The following is a 15,502-nucleotide window of genomic DNA, read 5'->3' as shown; positions in this document are numbered from 1 at the left end:
CCCGAGATCCCGCAGCTCCGGCGATCTATAAGAAGGGGAGGCGGAGGAAGAACAGGGGCTCTCATTGACGAAAACGGAGGAGCCGGCCCCTTGGTTTCAAACGAAAAAAAAAAAGAGAAAGGAAACAGGGGATGCCCTGTTTCCGAAAATAAAAAGAAGAAAAAAAATAGAGAGTGAGTAAGGGAGGGATGTCGATGTTTTTAATGGAAGGCTAAAGTCCTTTTGGCAAAGGGTGATGGATGAATCCTTGTCATGTTGCTTTCATCAAGTAAACTCTAATATTTTATTCTAATTGTTTTATATCTATTGGTATGTTTTGAATTCTTGAATATTTATTTATTTGATAGATCTTTTATGGTTTATATATATATTGATGCATGAATTGTTTCGATTTTTGATTTATCGTAGACGTAACCGGCACGATAAATACTTAGATGTTGAATTCATGTTTTCAGATTGTATACTCCATGATTAGAACTACTCTATCTTATTAATCTTTAATCAAGAATCACCGAGTTTATTTATTGAAAGAAATATTGTTAAGGAGGATTCCGGATCCCTAGCCTTCTCTATATTCTTGAACTTTGTTTAATTATCTATTAATCCTCTGCTTTTAAATTTTGAAAATCAACTGAAAATTACATCTACAAATTACGCTAATAATCTATAGATCGTTCCCTGTGGAATCGACCTCGAACTCCCGAGTTATATTACTTGTGCGATTCTCCTGCACTTGGGAGAACAGTTTTACTTTTGCACCATCCAGCCCGCATGGCAACGATCTGTTCTATGATAGACCTCAAAATGTCGGAATTCATGGTAGCTACAGGGGTTTTAGGTTGATTGAGATAGTACTCCATATCACTACAGGTTGGCATGCAATGATGATGCCGGATTGTTCCATGGCGGCAGTCTCTTTTGCGGACCCGGCGCAGGCGGCCGGTGGCAGACGCGGGCGGCTCGGGTGGGGTGCTCGTCGGCAAAGTTCGACGGCGGGGAGGCGGCGTGATGCAGGGTGATGGTGGCCTCGGGCACGGTGACGGGTGGAAGGGGAGGAGCAGCCACAGGGGTTTCCCCTTTTTTACTTTTGTGTGGGAGCCGAGAGAGAAGAAATGGGCAACAAAAGGATTTTTTTTTTGTTTTTTATGAGCACCAAGAGAGAGAGAGAAGAAAGGGGTGGTGATGGAGAAACAGTGTCCGGGAGGCGGAGGCGGTGGAGTGAGGCTGCGCAGCAGGGGTGGCGGTGGATTCAAGTGGCAGCAAGGGAGAAAGACGCTATTTAGGGACCGGAGCTTTGGCACAGAGGCAAAGCCGAGGCTCTGATACTAAGTTGATGCAGCACAAGTGCGGGGAAAGGGAGAAGAAGAAAGAACAAGAGAGGAAGAAGGAAGAAGAGGTTCTAGGGACGCAGGAAGAAGAAAAGGGGAGGAGGAGAAAGAAGAAGAATAAGATGTGGGGGAAAAGAAAGTTCTTAATCATTCATTCATTCATTAAAACCCTAATCATGAAAATAGTCCCCTCTATATAGGGTCAAATAAACACAATTAACATAAAATCCGCTTACACAAAAATAACTCCTAATAAGCCCACAAATAACACAAATAAGCCCTAAAATGTAAACAAGTCCAGAAATAAAAATAAAATAAATATGCAAATAAACGGATCGACTCAATTCGGGGGCTCAGGATCATCTGGATGAAGGGTTCTGATGTCCCCATCAGTTTGCAAGGTCAAATCTGGAGTTAGGTTTGGTTTGGACATGGATAGGCTGGATAACATATGGTTGTGAAGAGAGAGAATTTTAAACTAGATGGAAAACATGCAACACAATTATGTAATTTATAACACCTATTTAAGGTAATAATATATCTTGTAGGTTTTTTTTTGACTGTCAAGATATTTTATGAATTAGAGCTTGTTCTAGTGATCAACCCTCGAACTAGGAACTAAAATTGCAATGACCCGAGACCTTACCCTAAAATTGGTCTTAGTTAGGACCTCCGCGGTGGACAATTTATGTGAGACTAAATACATGCCATCATGTATCTTCACATAAAAGTTATATTTTCGAACGTTATATGGTGTATGCCTAAATATCAAGAGACAAATGATTATAGTGTAGGTTCTCTCAAAAAAATATATTTTATTACTAGTCCAATTATAAATTTTCAATTTGTTATATATTAAAATTTATAGTCCCAAACCTCTTCTTTCTTGTTGAATACATTTCTTAGGCCAAACAGCCCAGATCTCTTCCTTCTGGTTGAATACATTTCTTAGGCCAAACAACTGCAACAAAAACAATAGATCATTTTTAAATATTAATTACAATTCATGATTTCTAGAAAAATTGACTTCTTAAACAAATTAAGCGTTGCTAGGAAATGCATAGCATTTTACTTTATGAGTGCTTATATTCTTCAACATCTCATGGACTTCAACAGGTGCATTTTACCATACATAAAAGTGGATCTGCATAGTTAGACTTATTACTTAAAAGGCCTACATGATGGTATTTTAGCAAGACATATCGATAATATATTTGTTTTTGTTGAAAGTTAGGCATTGTCGTTCTCATTTAAATATTTTACTTTTAAGCTTGGTGGATATACTGATCTCTAGTATTCCCATATATGCGAGAAATGAATTGTACTTGCAAGAATCTTTGTTGAAACTATATTTTGGGGCACTTTTTATTACAACTTGGAGAGGAGTCAACCTTATCTAAGTTCTGACACATGAGGTGATGCAAATAAGTATAATGAATCCATTGAAATGATTTGTTTACTTAAATACTTAATTATACAACTAGTTTAAACCAAAAATTATAGAAGAAAGCAAATAAAATATATCTTATAAGGATTTGCTGGGCGTATAGGTTAAACGTTGATGAACAACTAAAAATTAGAAACAATATCCAATTCTACATAAAAAAGTATAGTTCAGTCTGGCTATACTTTAATCTTTTAATTACCATCAAGAATGATGTGAAATACCACAAATTATTTCACTTTATTGGATTCAATCCATCATTCATTCACTAAAAATGCTCTTACACGTCCATTATATTGGCCACTAATTATTTTACCATATTAGAGTCAATGCATGTTTCGACCACTAAAATTGCCCTTACACCTCCATTTCATTGGCCTTTGGACCGCCACTAAAAAAATTAAATATTATATTTGTTAAGTATTTTTATTTGTACTAATTAATGAGAAAATACTAAAATAAAACATAAGCCAAAAAAAAAGTAATTTAATTCAAAATTGTATGATATGTTACCATCAAAATAAATTGCTTAATTAATACTTTGTAGCACTTTTAACTGAAACTTTGAAATAAAACCAATTCAGATATCAATTTCCTCCATTATCTCAACTCAATGAATTTTAAAGTGGTAGCCATCAAGAGAAAAAAAAATCATAAGAAACTAGCAGGGATTTATTCAAAGGAAATTGTTCAACAGCCAATAAATAGAATGGTTGATGCAACTTTTTCATTGGCAGTCATATGCTTCATGCCAATTTAAGCTTGAGAGCTATTGTGATAAAATATTACTCCAATTGTGTTACTGTGTATTTCTTATGAAAAATGTGTTGTTATATATTGTTGGGGGAAAAATAAGCCACTCCGAAACACGAGGGTATGCGGTCAGCATGTACTTGACGACGACCGACCAGAAGGCGCCCGTCTAGACGCTCGCTTGGCGCCCGACCAGGAGGCGCCCGTCCAGGCGCTCGGCCTGGCGTCCGACCAGGAAGCGCCCGTCAGGCGCTCGTCATGGAGTCCGACCTGAAGGCGCCCGTCCCGGCGTCCGGCCCAAAGCCGACTAGAAGGCGCCCGTCCAGGCGCTCGGCCAGGTGTCTGACCTGAAGGCGCCCGGCCCGGCGTCCGACCTGAAGGCACCCAGCCTGTATACTGTGGTCACATCCACCTACAGTATGACCAAGGACCATGCCCTGTCGCCGCCCTCAACAATTATTATGCATGGTCTCTGCAGACCTCCGGCTTACTCAACAATTAATGTGTATGGTCTCTGCAGACCTCTGGCTTACTCAACAATTATTGCGCATGGTCTCTGCAGACCTCCGGCTTACTCAATAATTAATGCGCATGGTCTCTACAGACCTCTGGCTTACTCAACAATTATTGCGCATGGTCTCTGCAGACTTCCGGCTTACTCAACAATCAATGCGCGTATCTCCAACTATCTACGGATCTCAAGCCCTCCACGGCAAATCTGCTCGGCAGCATTAAATCAGTCATAACAATTCCTGGGCTCCGGCCTGATCTCCTACGGCCAGACATTGATTCGCACGATCGTGCATTAATCCGCACGACGTGCTCAATCACACGGTAACTTCGCCCTGTCACATCATAGGTAATCTAGTACCCCACTATAAAAGGGGAACCCTCCTATCTTAGTGGGGGTTGAACTCAAAAATCCCAAAAAAAGCATATCTCCTCTCTCCTCTTACACATTAGCCCCCTCTGACTTAAGCATTGGATGGCCAGCACTGGAAACCCCAGCCACCGGCTTCTTGCAGGTCTCCTGGAGGACGCCGCCCACCGTCGGACCACCTCCACTTGCTGTTGCAGCACCGGAGCTCCTCCTTCTCAGCCGACGGTCGCCCCTGGGTCCAATTTCCAGCAACAGTTAGCGTTAGAGGAAGGGCCCGAGTCGTGGCCATGAAGTTGAGAAGTAAAGGAGCCTCCAATGCTTTCCGGCATCTTCCACCAAGTCCTGGACATTCCGTCCAGAACTCGCCGCCTCCGGTCAACCCGGTTCCTCAAGTCCAGCCAGAACAGTTCAACATCCTGGTGCAGCAAGTCCAGGCTTTGGCCGCCGCCTTCCAAGGCCTGCGGCGTCAGAAAGCCTCACCTATGCTACCTCCACAGGTCCAGGTCCAGCCAGTGTCTCCCCCAAATGGACCGATCCCCAGGACCAAAATCTTCATGGCTCCTCCAGGGCTAATAATGAAGAACGAGTGTCTCCCCGGAGAGAACTGCTGGGGAGGAGCCTAGACAGGAGGCCGCAGCTCTTGGAAGCTGAGTCAGCCCCGGACCGTCACGAGCCGGAGCAGACTACTGTGGCAATCCCCCAAGATGGGAAGCTCGATAGGAAGGTCGAGAATCTTGAGCGCCAGATTGAGGTGCTCCATAGCAGGAGGGCAAGGCGCGAGGGTGACTTCGAATTTACCACCAAGTTCCCCTTCTTCCGCCAGATTGAGGACGAGCCGGTCCCACCGAGGTTTAAAATGCCCCATGTGGAGCCCTACAATGGGATGACCGACCCCCTCGACCATCTGGAGAGTTACCGAGCCCTTATGGCATTGCAAGGGTCCTCGGAGGCTGTGCTCTGCAAAGCCTTCCCAGCGACCTTCCGAGGAACGGCTCGGCTTTGTGGACTAAAGCCAAGCACGGTCTCCTCTTTTGAGCAGCTCGGCAGGCAGTTCGCCACCAACTTTGCGGCCAGCTGGTGCCAGTGGCGAACATCGGACTCCCTCCTGGACGTCAAGCAGCGGGAGGGGGAATCTCTCAGGGAGTAGCTCGACCGCTTCGCCGCTGCAACCTGGGAGGTCCGCGAGCTTGACCAGTCGATAGCCATGTCGGCACTGAAGACTGGGGCTCGCTCCTACAGATTCCTCTTCTCCATCGAGAAGAGCTTCCCCGCTGACTTCACCGAAATGCTGGTCCAAGCTCGGAAGTATGCAAAGGCCGAGGAGGCCACCGCCTCCAGGCGGGGTGCGACCGAGCAGGCTTCGAAAAAGCAGAAGAAGCGCCGTGAGGAGCGTGGCCGCCAGAGAAGCCCGTCTCCCTGCCAAAACAAAAATCTGTCGCGGCTAAGGAGTCCACCTCGGCAACAAGGACAGCGCAGACCAAGGTCTCCGCCCCGACCAAGATCTCCAGCACGACCACGAGTACCCTCGGGGAGGTATGAGAATTACACTCCCCTCAATGCTCCCCAGATAGAGATCCTAATGGAGATCGAGGGCCGAGATTATTTCCGGCCTCCACCCCCGATACGGGATCCCGGAGCTTACCGCAATCCTAGGAAGTACTGTCACTTCCACCGAGACCACGACCATAATACGGAGGATTGCTTCCAGCTCCGGACGAGATCGAGGCGCTCATCCGTCGCGGAGTGCTAAACCGGTTTGTACCAAACCGACACGAGAAAAGGAGGCCAGCAGAAAACACCGAGCAAGCACTTTTGAAGCCATCTCGTTCTCGGACGAAGACTTGAAAATGGTTGAAACCCCTCACGATGACGCTGTGGTCATCTCTATGATTGTAAATAAGTTTGATGTAAAATGCGTCTTAGTAGATAATGGAAGCTCGGCAAACATTTTGTACTATGACGCCTATCAAAAAATGGGGATGACAGAGAACCAGCTTCGGAGAATGAATGCTCCGTTGGTCGGATTTACCGGAGATTCGATCCCAGTGGAGGACGAGGTTGGCCTCTTGGTCACGGTCGGGCTCGCTCCTCCGAGAAAGTACTGTGAGGACGGACTTCCTTGTGGTCCGCCTGCCTTCGGCCTACAACGCCATTTTCGGACGACTAGGGCTAAATGCCCTCCGAGCTGTGGTCTCGACTTACCACTTGCTCATGCGGTTCCCCACCGACCAAGGAGTAGGCGAAGTCCGTGCGAACCAGCTGATAGCTAAGCAATGCTATATGGCGACCTGCAAAGCAAAGCGACCGACCGAAGCATTAAGCCAACAGGAGCTACCGGCCGAGGTGCCAACTCAAGCAATGGACCGCACGCTGCCTATTGAAACCTTAGACGTGCAGAACAACCTCTGGAAGAAACGGGTAGAGCCTGACTACCCGGCCAAGCTCGGATGCCCGACCAAGCTCAGATGCTCCAGTCAAGCATGAAGCACCTCGCCGCCCTGATATCGAGCTCGGTCTCGATCTCCCACAAATACCTCAACTAAGGTCAGGATGCTCCGAGTGTCGATAGTGAGTTCCCAAACTCCTCGACCTCGGAAAGCGTCGCAGGTCGATAGTGCGTTCCTAGACCCCTCGACTTTGCGCATGATCCCTCGACTAAGGTCTGGATGCCTCATGAGTCGACAATAGAGTCCCAAACTCCCTCGACCTCGGAATGCGTCGCAGGTCGATAGTGCGTTCCCAGACCCCTCAACTTTGCGCATGATCCCTCGACTAAGGTCGGGATGCCCCATGAGTCGACAGTAGAGTCCCAAACTTCCTCGACCTCGGGAAGCGTCGCCAGGTCGACAGCGAGCCCGAGCTCCCTCGACCTCGTGCTCGATCCCTCGACTAAGGTCGGGATGCCCCATGAGTCGACAGTAGAGTCCCAAACTCCCTCAACCTCAGGAAGCGTCGCCAGGTCGACAGCGAGCCCGAGCTCCCTCGACCTCGTGCTCGATCCCTCGACAAAGGTCGGGATGCCCCGTGAGTCGACAGTAGAGTCCCAAACTCCCTCGACCTCGGGAAGCATCGCCAGGTCAACAGCAAGCTCGAGCTCCCTCGACCTCATGCTCGATCCCTCGACTAAGGTCGGGATGCCCCGTGAGTCGACAGTAGAGTCCCAAACTCCCTCGACTTTGGGAAGCATAGCCAGGTCGACAATGAGACCAAGCTTCCTCGACCTCGGGAAGACAACAATGGGGTGGGACCTTCGTGGACCATCCAACGCGCGGGCGCGCATAAAATAGAATGACCACGGTATTCTCCCATGATCGGCTGGAGCGGGCTACGCTGTTGCGCGAGGCCCTGACCAAAGTGCCGTTTCATTCTGCAACGGACGGTATTACCTACGGAAGCGGACTCCAGGCCAAAGAATGCCTCTAAGAGCCGATCGCAGAGCAGAATCGGCTACCTCCACCTAAAGTGCTCGGCTCCGACGGTGCGAAAGGTACCTTTCACCTGGCACCTATTATGGAGTGATTGATTATAACCCTATTTGATTTTGATGAGCACAAAGCCATTGAGTATATTTTATGTTATACTAATGAATTCAATCCAGCATATCAGGCAAAATTTGTAAGAATCCTCTTTTGAGTGCATGTGAAAAAAACTTAAGTCAAAGGCTGAAACTCGAGTCGACTCTGGAGGATTTCGAGTCGGCTCCAAGTGTTTCAAATGTTCTGGCACAGGCTCGAGTCGACTCCGACACACTGCGAGTCGACTCCGACTGAGAACAGACAGCAGGACAGAAAGATGAATCTCAGACCCTGTCACCGAGTCGACTCCTGAAGAATTCGAGTCGACTCCGATGCTTGCCGAGTCGACCTCCGATAGTTCCAAGCCGACTCCAAGGAGTAACAGACAGAAAGACAGAGAAGTTGTTTTTGGACTCTGAGAGCCGAGTCGACTCTAGAAGAACTCGAGTCGACTCCAACGGTTGGCGAGTCGACTCCAACGGTTGGCGAGTCGACTCCTAAAAAAGCAGGAGTCGACTCTCAGAGGAATGCAAGACTAAAAGTCAGAGAGCCAACTTCGGTGTCTGAGAGCCGAGTCGACTCTAGCAAAGTCCGAGTCGACTTCGAGGCAGTTCAACTCCAACGACAGAAGAGCAGTTTTTCGGTCTCTGGGAGCCGAGTCGACTCCAGCAAAGTCCGAGTCGACTCCAAGGCATTTCAACTCCAAAGACAGAAGACCAGTTTTTCAGGCTCTGAGAGCCGAGTCGACTCCAAGAGAATCCGAGTCGACTCGAGGAAGTAAACCCGAAAGAAAGACCTTTGGATTCATGAAAATGAGTCGTCTCTAGAAGGCAGAGTCATCACCGGATATTGGCGAGTCGACTCCAAGTTTGGCCGAGTCGACTCCAGAATGGGACAGCACTTTATTTCAAATTTTGAACAGTGGGCGAGTCGTCTCCAGTAAAGCATGAGTCGACTCCAGCAACAGCCGAGTCGACTCCAGATCGAGCGAGTCGACTCCGATCCCAACGGACACTGTGTCAGGAGTTGCAGATTGTGCAGAACGGCTCTAAAAGTGTGTCTAACGGCTAGTTTTCGATGGGGATTGCTTAAATAGCCAGAGTGAACAGTAATAGACATCAAGAGAGAGACTCTACTCAAAGCAAAAGGGATTTCCACCTACGAAAGCCACTCAAGAGTAAATACAAGAGAAAGAAGGAAGAAGTGCATTGAAGTCCATCCTCCAAACATCTTCCTCGCATTCGAGGCTCCCCTTCTGACAGCAAATCTTCAGCACACTCAAGAAGAGTTGCAGAGTTCGAGAAGCCCCTTACTTCACATCCAAAAATCTGTTTGAGGGCTTCTAACTCTTCTTTATTCATATTGTTTATATTTGCTTTTCAAGAAGCTATCCTTGTACTCTTTTCAAACTGCTTTTCTTACTTGATTCAATCAGGGGATTGAATCAAGGGTGTTAAGGTTGGTTGGTGAGCCGAGGGTAAAACCAACGTGTAAGGGTTCGATTGTGATCCCAGAAAAACAATCGGGTGGTTCTAGTCGGTGAGCCTGTGAAAACCAACCGAGTTCGTTGTGATCTCGTAAAACAACAAGTTGGGTTGTGAGCTTATAAAACAACCGGCTGTAATCTGAGGGATTATAGTGAACTCCCAAGTGAAGCTTGGGGAGTGGACGTAGGTGCAAGGGTTAGCTCCGAACCACTATAAAATCTCTTGTATTTGTGATTGTTTCATTGTCTCTTCCATTCCCTTTATTCACTGCATATAGTAAACTAATTAATCCACTTGCAATAAGGTTTAATTAGTTACTCATTTAGTTTTTATTTGCAATAATTACTTAAAACCCAATTCACCCCCCCCCTCTTGGGTTCTCTTTTTGGGCAACAAGTGGTATCAGAGCCGGAACTCTTCTATCAAAAGAGTAAAAGATCAAAATGACAACCCCATTTGGATCTTCTCATATTGAGGGGCAATCCACCCATGGACCTCCATTCTTCAATGGAACCGACTACTCCTATTGGAAGGCTAGGATGAGGATATTTATCCAAGCTCAAGACTATGAGATTTGGAGCACCATAGTTAATGGACCATACATCCCATCAATTTTTGTAGAGGGTGTTACTATATCCAAACTTGAAAAAGATTGGGATGACAATGATATTAGGAAGGCACAACTAAATGCCAAAGCAATGAATGTGCTTTATTGTGCCTTAGACCGTAATGAATTCAATAGAGTCTCTACTTGCAATTCTGCAAAAGAGATATGGGATAGACTTGAAGTGACCCACGAGGGCACGAATCAAGTAAAAAAATCTAAAATAAACATACTAGTTTATAAATATGAACTATTTAAGATGGAATCTAATGAAACTATCACTTGCATGTTTACTAGATTTACTGATATTGTCAATGGCCTAAAAAGTCTTGGCAAAAATTATACTAACAGTTACCTTGTCAGAAAAATTCTTCGATGTTTGCCAAGGTCATGGGAGGCCAAGGTAACGGCAATCCAAGAAGCCAAGGACTTGAACAAGTTTTCACTTGAGGAGCTTCTTGGATCCCTGACGACGCACGAGCTCACAATGAAACAACATAGCGAAGAAGAATCCTCTCATAAGAAAAAGGTAATAGCCCTCAAATCTACTTCTTCTAACAAGGATTTATCTTGCAGTAGCAGCAGTGAAGAAGAAGATAATGAGGGAGATGATGATGAGGCTCTTCTCGTGCGAAAGTTCAGAAAATTCATCAACCGGAAGAAGTCCTTTCATCAGAGGAGAGGTCCCTCAAGTTCCTACAACAAGGATAAAGGTAAGGAAAGGGAAAATGAAGGAATCGGATGCTATGAATGCAAAAAGCCGGGACATTTCAGAGTTGACTGTCCTTTGCTTAAGAAGGGCAGCAAATATAAGAAAAAGAAAGTCCTCGTCTCCACTTTGTTGGACTCCGATTCATCATCATCATCATCGGATGAGAAACAAGAGGAAAAGGCCAACTTCTGCTTTATGGCGAATGAAAATGAGGTAACATCTGAAATGCATTTAGATTTTACCTTTGATGAATTGTATGATGCGTTTAATGAATTAATGGATGAATATAAGACAATAAATCTTAAGAATAAAGAGCTAAAACTAACCAATCAATCTCACTTCCATAAATATGATAAATTAATTAAGGATAAGGATTTTATCATTAAAGAAAATTTAGAACTTAAAACAAGCAACCAAATGTTAATTAAAAAAACTAATACCTTAATTAAAGATAACGAAAAACTAATCAAGAAAATTTCAGAACTTGAAAACGATAAACAAACTATAAGAAATAATCTCACAAAAGACTTAAACATACTAAAAACATAAAAACAAAAGCTAACAAAAGAACTTGAAAAATACAAATCTTTTGTTGAAAAGTTTACATATAGTTCTGAAAAATTAGAAATTATACTTAATAATCAACGAGCTGTATTTAATAGAGCTGGTTTAGGGTATAAACCTAAGAATAAGCAAAAGCTCCTTAGTAACTTTTTTGTGAAAGCAGGGGAAAGTAAAATTAAGAATATAACCTATTTTTGCTGTGAAAAAGTAGGACATAAAGCTAATGTGTGTGACCATAGGAAAGTAGGAGCTAAAAGAAAAATTAAAAAGGTTTGGGTTCCAAAAGAAACCAACTTTACTAACCTTGAAGGACCCAAGAAAACTTGGGTACCTAAAATTGTATGATTTCCTTGTGTAGGAGTGTCTTGCAGCCAAAGTCGACAAAAACTGTTGGTACTTGGATAGTGGCTGCTCAAGACACATGACGGGTGAGAAGGAGCAATTCTTCACCCTAGAGCCTAAAAAGGAAGGTGCAGTGACATTTGGAGACAATAACCAAGGTCACATCATTGGTATAGGTAAAGTACAAATCACCTCCTCAATCTTTGTTGATAATGTACGATTTGTAGATGGTCTTAAGCATAACTTACTTAGCATAAGTCAATTATGTGATAGGAGTTTTGATGTTCTGTTTAAGCCAACCCTATGCATCATAACCAACTCAATTGACAATAGCTTAGTATTCAAAGGAATAAGACGTGAAAATATGTACGTAGTAGATCTTGAAGATCTTGCCAACAATAATCCTTGCTTAGTAGCTAGTGATACTAAGGTTAATGATACAAGTTGGTTATGGCACCGTAAGTTAGGTCATGCAAGTATGGATACAATATCAAAACTAGTTAAAAGAGATTCTGTAATAGGTTTGCCAAAACTAAAATTTGAAAAAAACAAAATTTGTGAAGCATGTCAATATGGCAAACAATCTAGGAGCTCTTTTAAATCCATAAACTGTGTCACTACTGCTAGACCCCTTGAACTACTACACATGGATCTATTTGGACCAACTAGAACCACAAGTCTTGGTGGAAACAAGTATGGCCTTGTCATTGTAGATGATTTTTCTAGATACACATTGGTCATGTTCTTAGCTCATAAAGATGAAGCATTTTCAGTATTTAAGAAATTTCATAAGGAAGTTACTAATTCAAGAAATGCTTCAGTTATAGCTATTAGGAGTGATCATGGAACGGAATTTGAAAATTATCTATTTGACGAATTTCGTAGTAAAAAGGGGATAACTCATAATTTCTCTGCACCTAGGACACCACAACAAAATGGAGTTGTAGAAAGAAAGAATAGAACTCTAGAGGAAATGGCTAGAACCATGTTGTGTGAAAGTAACCTCCCTAAGTACTTTTGGCGAGAAGCCATTAATACATCATGTCATATATTAAATAGAGTTTTATTGAGACCCATTATAAAGAAAACATCTTATGAACTTTGGAGAAATAGAAAGCCCAAAGTAAACTATTTTCATGTTTTTGGATGTAGGTGTTTCATTCATAATAATGGCGAAGATAACTTAGGTAAATTTGACTCTAAATCTGATGAAGGTATCTTTTTGGGATATTCTACATCAAGTAAAGCTTATAGAGTCTTTAACAAAAGAACCCTTGTTATTGAAGAGTCTATACATGTTGTTTTTGATGATACTAATGATATCTCTTCTAGCAAGAAAGTAGCTCTTGATGATGATGCAGAAATTCTTGAAGAAAAGATTGATGAGATGACATTACAAGAAGATGAACCAAAGCAAATTGGAGAAGCATCAACAAGCCAAGAGGTAATTGTTGATCATGGGCTGACTAAGGCTTGGAGGTATGCTCATGGTTATCCTAAGGAATTAATTTTAGATGATCCCTCTCAACCTGTTAGAACTAGAGCATCTCTTAGGAACTTAAATAATCATCTAGCATTTGTCTCACACTTTGAACCTAAAAGCATAGAAGAAGCTGAAAATGATGTAAATTGGATAAATGCAATGCAAGAAGAGCTAAACCAATTCACTAGAAACAAGGTATGGAACCTAGTTGAACGACCCCACTGAATACTCAATAATAGGAACTAAATGGATATATAAAAATAAACTTGATGAAAATGGAATCGTGATTAGGAATAAGGCTAGACTAGTAGCAAAGGGCTATAATCAAGAAGAAGGTATAGACTTTGATGAAACTTTTGCTTCTGTAGCTAGACTTGAAGCAATTAGATTGTTACTAGCATTTGCATGCTCTAAAGATTTCAAATTATTTCAAATGGATGTAAAAAGTGCCTTTTTGAATGGGTATATTAATGAGGAGGTGTATGTAGAACAACCTCCTAGTTTTGAAAATCATCAATACCCCAATCATGTTTATAAACTAAACAAAGCACTTTATGGTTTGAAACAAGCTCCTAGAGCATGGTATGAAAGACTTAGCAAATTTCTGTTAGACCATGAATTCTCTAGAGGGAACGTTGATACAACACTATTTTTAAAGAAGAAAAATAAAGATATGTTAGTAGTTCAGATTTATGTAGATGATATTATTTTCGGTGCTACTAACAATCGCCTCTGCGAAGAATTTGCTGACCTAATGCAGAGTGAATTTGAAATGAGCATGATGGGAGAGCTGAACTATTTCCTTAGGCTTCAAATCAAACAATCTAAAGAAGGCATCTTCATCTGTCAAGCAAAATACATCAAGGAGATGCTTAAGAAGTTTGATATGGAAGGAAACAAGTCAATCAGCACACCCATGAGTTCATCATGCAAACTAGACAAAGATAAATTAGGTAAATCAGTGGATCAAAAGATGTATAGAGGTATGATAGGATCTTTATTATATCTTACTGCAAGTAGACCTGATATCATGTTTAGTGTATGCATGTGTGCTAGATATCAACTAATCCTAAGGAATCACACTTAATTGCTGTTAAGAGAATCTTTAAATACCTAATAGGAACAAAAACCATAGGTTTATGGTACTCTAAAGATTCGAGCATAAATTTAATAGGGTACACTGATTCAGACTTCGCTGGTTGCAAACTTGATAGAAAAAGCACCAGTGGGTCATGTCAATTCTTAGGAGAAAATTTAATCTCTTGGTTTAGCAAGAAACAAAACTCGGTTGCACTATCTACGGTTGAAGCCGAATATGTTGCTGCCGAAAGTTGTTGTGCTCAAATCTTGTGGATTAAACAACAACTTGAAAATTATGGCATTAAACAATATAAAATTCTCATTAACTGTGATAATACAAGTGCCATTAATCTAACTAAAAATCCAATTCAGCATTCAAGAACTAAACACATTGAGATAAGACATTACTTCATAAGAGATCATGTACTGAATGGTGATGTGACACTTCAATTTGTTTGTACTGATGATCAACTTGCTGATGTCTTCACAAAATCTTTGAGTGAAGATCGATTTTGCATACTTAGAAGAGGGTTAGGAGTGATTGATCCATTCTAGTGATACTCTCCTCTAGTTTATTGATTTTGAGGATTAGTTTATGTTGTGTTGCCCAGTAGATACAACCCAAGAGGGGGGGTGAATTGGGTCTTTTAAAACTTTTATGCTACTTCTAAAACTTTTTGATTAACTATGCTAAGTTGTCTAGATGCACAGTGAAAGTTAAACTTAGCAAGGGTTTGATGTATAGACTTTGACTTGATTAAATATGCTTGCAACTAAAGGATGTGCGGATAAGAATTAAGCAAGCAATTTATCTAAGTAAGTAAGTGTGTTAGTTAGACAATAACTAGAGGCATTACAAACACACAGGACATATAGTGGTTCGGTGCACTCCAGCACCTACATCCACTCCCCAAGACCTCTTGGAAATTTCACTATAATCCTACCGATTACAGCCGGTTGTTTTACAAGCTCACAACCCAACTTGTTGTTTTACGAGCGCACAACGAACTCGGTCGGTTTTCCCAGGCTCACCGACTAGAACCAACCCCGATTGTTTTTCCGGGCTCACAATCAAACCCTTACACGTTGGTTTTACCCTTGGCTCACCAACAAACCTAACACCGTTGGTTTTCCCTTTGGCTCACCAACAAACCTTAACACCGTTGGTTTTTCTTTGGCTCACCAACAAACCTTAACCCCTTGATTCAATCCCTTGACTGAATCAAGTTACAAGATATTAAAACAAAGTATAAAACAAAACAAAGCTTCTTAAACAAGCAAATATGACAATATAAACAAAATAGAGTAAA

Source organism: Phoenix dactylifera, chromosome 11 (assembly GCF_051530095.1).
Source record: "Phoenix dactylifera cultivar Ajwa chromosome 11, Ajwa_hap1_PhDact_Kaust_v1.1, whole genome shotgun sequence".
Taxonomy (NCBI): Eukaryota; Viridiplantae; Streptophyta; class Magnoliopsida; order Arecales; family Arecaceae; genus Phoenix; species Phoenix dactylifera.
Note: the sequence above shows the minus strand (reverse complement) of the source record.